Below are 6,000 nucleotides of genomic sequence, written 5' to 3'. Positions count from 1 at the left end.
TAACAGATGCTTTTGAGCAGCTACCCAAGGTCACGTCTTGTGCTGGGAACATCCAGTTTCCCTGTGTTTGCCCCGCGAATAAGATTTTTAATTCTTATTTTACAGATGTTGGAATCAAGGTTAAATGATCAGTCTGTGTGTGTTCAGTGGCGGAAAAATGATCGAATAAAACCATGCGGACAATGAACACTCCTTTTGCCTTGAAAGCCGATTAGATCACCCTTCAACTTGATGTACCTTGAAGGACCTGAAAGAGAAGACTCAGTGTTCCTGAACTCAGATGCAAGAAGAGACACGCTTCCCCTGCCCAGAGGATATGTTTGTTGTCTTTTGCGAATCAAAGCGTAAATTGTTTAATGGATTTGGCTTTCCAGTTTTAGTCTCTTAAAGAAAGAGACAGAGAGAGGCAGAGAGAAAAAGGATCGCAAACCCATTTAGTTTGGGAGCTGTCCATCGATTGTCTCCCAAGTCGACACAAGTGATTTCGGCACTTAGCACATCTGCTGGGCCTGGCTCCAGCTCCAACCGGAATGAGTAAGCTTTTCTCCAATGGACTTTTGGCCCCTTCTCACGACTTCAGGTAGGTAGACGTCCTGTGCGAGAGAGAAGAAAGTGGACTTGCCGTGGACTGCCAGCCCCGAGCCTCACGCCGACTCCACATTCCAGAAGAATTAAATAATTACAGGGGCGGAGGCACCGCTGTCACAAACAATTTCGAATGCATTCTGCACTAGAAAGCAGAGGTCTCTTAACGACATCAGATCAGGGTGCCAGAGGCTCCTTCCAAACCCCAGCTGTTGGCCAGTTGGAGCAGGGCACAGATCACGACGGCCACACATGCCACGCTCGGCTGCTCCGTCTGCACTCGCTGGCTTTCGCCGAGGTTGGAGGAGAGGCATCCTGGAAAGCCCACAGTTCCAGGTGATTCAAGGACCATCCTTGCTTTCATTTCTCTCTCGCTCTCTTTCATTAGGCTTTTGCATGCTTGCACTTGACCGGGGATTAATGAGACTGCTTGCATGAGCCAAGCTGGAAAGGCAGAAGGAGCGGCAGAGGCTGCAGACACCACCGAGGTCTGCACGCTCTTGGGTCCAGCTCTGTGGATGAAGCAGGGCCCCCCGGGACAGCCACTTTCTTGGTTATTTGCCATGTCCAAACTCACGCTGCTGCCTCAAACCGGCTGGTACTCCTGCAGCTGCCCCAGCTCTTCCTGAGATAGGAAATTTGGTTTCTCATGTCATACGCCCTGCTTAGGTGTTTCCTAGAACCTCTCAGTAGAGAACCCTGTGAATCTGTTGCAATTTTAGAATTGATTATTTTTTAGTTGGCATTAACTAATGGAAGCACCTTTTAAAAAGTTACTTTTTTACCCATTGTCAGCTGATCTGATTGTCTCACCACTTTGTCCTGAGATGTGAAAACTATGGCCGTGTCTAGAGCTGGAAATAATAAAACAAGTTAGAAGAATATGTGAGGTTTCTGAACTATTGACTTAATAATCACCATTATTAACATTAGGCATTACTATTACCTATATAATGCTATTATTATTACTATTATTATTACCGTTAATATTTCCGTGATGACTACTGCTGCTGTTGCTACAGCTCTGTGCTGAAAGATGACAGTTATGGCTTCATTTACCTGTTATACTAACTAATCCATTTTACAGGTATGGTTTAAATCCATTAAATGACTAAAAGACTCAGCTAGTTAGTAGTCAAAAGGGGTTTCATTCCAGTTTTCTTTGATACCCAAAGCTGTGTTTTTAACGATGCTGTTATATTGCCTCTGATCTCAGTGGTGGGAAAGAAAGAGGAAAGGATGACAAGGTCCAGCCGGAGCTTCCCACGTCCCAGAGTCTCGACGGCCATTACAGGCATTCATTCATTCGTGTATTAATTCACGCAAAAATATTTATGGATCGGGATCCTGTGCCAGGCTCTGGGTTGGGGCTACAGCGGTGACCAGGACACCACCTGGAGGCTAGAGGTGCTCGGAAACACCCCGAGATTGGGACAGGTGCCACCACAGAGGTCACTCAAAGCAGACGTGGAGGAACAGATAAAACAGCTGGCCCTTCCGTTCCCAGGCAGCTTTTCGCAGGAGCACCGGGCGAGCTGGATGGCGAAGCAGGAAGAGAAAGCGTGGGTGAGGGGAGCGAAAGGGCAAGGAATCCCAGAGGAGAGCACAGCATGAGCAACGACGCAGAGGTACCTAAGCCAGAAGCGCTTTAGAAGCTTCTAGAAGGTTAGTGCAGAGAACCCCACACTCCAGGCTCTCAAAAGGGTGTGCGTCCGGTTTTTAGGCTGGGGAGCTGGGCGGCTGCAACTCAGGGGCCTGGCGGTGCACAAGGCCCCCTTCCAGGGCGCCATCCCCACCGTGCCGAACGGCGAAGCCACCATGTCGCCCGAGCAATGTCATCCTCCTCCCCTGCCGTCTTTGGTGAGGCGCCTTGGGGTAGACAGGTCTTCCACACACTGCTTCTCCAGAAACGGTATTTGGCACAAGAGCTGTTGAGACCTCATCCGCCCTCACACCGAAGCCAGGGTACGACATGTGCCCAGAGCCTGAGCTGGGCTGCGGTGGGACAGGACAGGCCACTCAGGGGAGGCCGGGCCTCATTCTTAGTTACTCAACATGCAGCGTGGAGGTGATGATAACTGACCCAAACTAAGTCATACGATGGCATGCCAGAGGTGGCTTAAAAGTACCGCGATCTTATTATCGTTGCTGTTATGGCTGTGGTTATTTGACCCTGACCCCATGGTCATGTTATACGAGATAAGTAAGTCACCTGATCATCTTGACCACTCTCCTACTTAGTTGATGGTGGCAAAATTCGCTGTCTTCCCAACGTCTTCGGACTTGTTCTTTTTCAGCTATCAGAGACTTCACGGGTCCTGAAGCAGTGAGGGTGACTCTTCTTTCGGTGGCTTGTTTGCTTTTGCACTTTAGACGTCACTGGATTTATCTCCTATAGTCAAATGTATGATTTCAACGTCGACGTAAGTTATTTCAACCTGACACTGAGGGTCACCTGAGGCCCCTGTGACAGCCCCGAGGAGAGTGAATGGCTGAGTAGGGTGGGAGGGAGACCAGGCTGTGTAGGCAGAGCACTGGCCAGCCAGCAGGTCTGGACTGGAAGTGGCGTTTGAAAGAGAGGTTCAAGTTTACTGGTGTGTGTTCCCTTGGCTTCTTTAATTAGACTCCTCACTCCTCAGTGTGATACAAAGTCCTGTGGCTCCCCGGACTATAGTGCCTACCACTGAAGTCATATGTGAGTCTCCAGCCCACTAGAATATAAGGTTTCTGAGGGTGGTGGCATGCTCCACGGCTGTTCTCTGCCACAGCATTACCCATGTGCAACGGAGTGCCTGGGGCATGGTAGACCCTAAATAAATATTTGCTGGCCGAATAAGTATGCTCTGTCTAAGAATGTGTTTACAAATAGCCTGGCACAGTAGCATCCAGTATGGGGATTATAGTTCTCTTTAAACTAAGTAAAAAATGCATTTGCTCAACTAAGACTCATTTCTTAAAGAAATTTTTTGAAGAAATCCTGATTTCCATCCTGTATTTAAATGCCAAGAGTGTCGAACAAACCTACTTAGCCATCGAATATTAATCACTCTTATGAATTACTTATTTTTAATTAAGTGCTTGATAGTTAAATGATAAAATCTATTCACTGCATGGAGAACATGTTACTCTCTGCTCTGATTTCCCTGAGTATGGCCAGGTGAGAAGGCTTTGCATCATGGGTGTCTCTAAGTCCCACGCTAGGAATTTATTCTGTTGATCCGCCTTTCTCAGAGTCTGCCACATTCACCATAGATGTCCCCAAAGGATCCCTTTGCACAGGGCTACTGAGGAGTCCTGCAGTACAAGACCCGTTGGCCCTAGAATTGTCTACACATATTTTTAGGTGCAATGCTTTCACGTCCGTGTCTGATGCCTGCTATTCAAGGTCATTATGATCCTCAGATGCAACTAATGAGAACGTCGGTTTTAACAAGATCCCCAAACATTTCAAATGCACGTTGAAGTTGGTGAGGCTCGACTTCAGGCAACGGGGAGATTGTGTTCTCCCACGTGGTCTTCCCACGGACTTGTCACAGTCAGTATCATCATGCCTATTTTAAAGATAAAAAAACTGTGGTCCAGAAAGGTGACACAGCCTGCTTAATTTTTCCCACTTAATGAGCTGACGACACACGATAAGAAGATTGCGCCTCTGTGTCCCAGTCCTTCCGTTAAAACGCAGCGCAAGAATGTCAGGTTAGAATGAAACGGTGGGAAAGTATGGATTTTTCAGACTCCAAAATAAAAATTTCATCAAGCATCAGAACAAAGAAGAGCCAAACATCCATATTGAAGAGGTTTGAAGAAGGAAGAAAAAAGACAAAGGGAGTGGAGAAGGGAAATCTATCAAGACTTCCAAAAAAAAAAAAAAAAGACGACATCTGGGATTTTTATTCCCCTAACTCCATCCCGACACGGTAGCCATGGGCTGGCTCTGTTTCCCTCCACACGACCTCTTCTCCAGCAACTCCTCCCCACATGGGCCCGTTCAGGTCTCGGGGTGATCCAGGTTTCATTCTCTGACTACACCTAGACTTGGCACTGCCCCTTCTGATTTTCCCAAAGCTGATTACGCTTTTATAAATTGTCCCATACACAAAGAGATGAAAAATGAAAACAAAACACAAACTAAACTTCCCACACGTTCTCCCAAGTTCAGTGTGCCATCTATTTTTCTGCTGTAACTTTAACAATAGGGTGTGCTTTTGTCATTCATTTTTATGTATTTACATGCAATCCACAAGAGAGACTATCGTCGATGATTTGTGTACTTTTAAACATGTAGATAAATGGGAGAGTTCCAGAGATCTTGCTCTGCAACGTGCAACATGTTTCCCCCCCCACCCCACCACCACAAAATGCTATTTTTGTATCTGGGTTTTTCTTTAAGAACTACTCCATCACATGTAGATAACACATTTTATTTAACCATTCCTTTGTTGACCAACTTAAGGTTATTTTCAGTTCCTTGTTTTGCCGACCGTGGTGTGTTGAAGACCTTGCATGGTTCTGCTGTGCGCGTGGGCCAGCGTTGGTGTGGGGAGCACTTACGATCGGCATAGCTCGCACGACTGACCCAGGCAATGCTATATTGTGCTCCAAGATGTCTTCAACACTTGACACTCTCATCAGTGTGGGTGAGTTCTCCAAACCTTGGATTATTAGACTATTTAATCTCTGCCAATCTAATTTATGATCAACGGTGTCTCGTCCTTGTTTAATTTGCATTTACTGATTTTTAGAGAAGTTGAGCATTGTTTCCTAAATATACGGGTCATTTAAATTTCCTCTTCTACTCCTAAATTTCATTTATTTCTTTTCCATGGTTTGAATTTTCGACGTTAATTTGTAGACAAACTTTATATACTTTGAATAATAATACTGATTGTATGTTACAAATGTTTTCTCTTCTAAAATCTTGTATTCTCTGGGATTTTTGATGTGAGATTTCTTCTTAGGATTTTGATATATTTAAATGTTATTTTTTTCTTTAAGATTCTTGTTTTATTCTGTTGTGCATTTTATTTAAGGAAGCCCCCTGAATCCCATGATCATGAGGCCTTCTGTTATACTGTTAAGTGGAGTTTTAAGTGATTAGGTATTTACTTTTCCTTGAACATTTTTTCTCTTTGATAAGAAGCAGAGTACGATCACATTGCAGTTTTTGTTTTCTTTCTAATGGCTAAACATTTTCCTCATGTCACAAATTTGATGGTTGTTTTCCCTACTTTATTAACTAGAGGCTAAATGCTAACTATTGTAATAATCCTCGATCTCCTTGGATTTGCACAATTCAGTTACTACTTGCGAGTCAATGTAGATCAGCTTGCTCCCCTGGGAAGCTCTCCACCACGCCAGGTGACAGAGATCCGGTTCATTCCATCTTGAACCCCAACAACTTGCGGTTCTTCACTT

The sequence above is a fragment of the Pteropus alecto genome, unplaced genomic scaffold (genome assembly GCF_000325575.1).
Source record: "Pteropus alecto unplaced genomic scaffold, ASM32557v1 scaffold8, whole genome shotgun sequence".
NCBI lineage: Eukaryota > Metazoa > Chordata > Mammalia > Chiroptera > Pteropodidae > Pteropus > Pteropus alecto.
Note: the sequence above shows the minus strand (reverse complement) of the source record.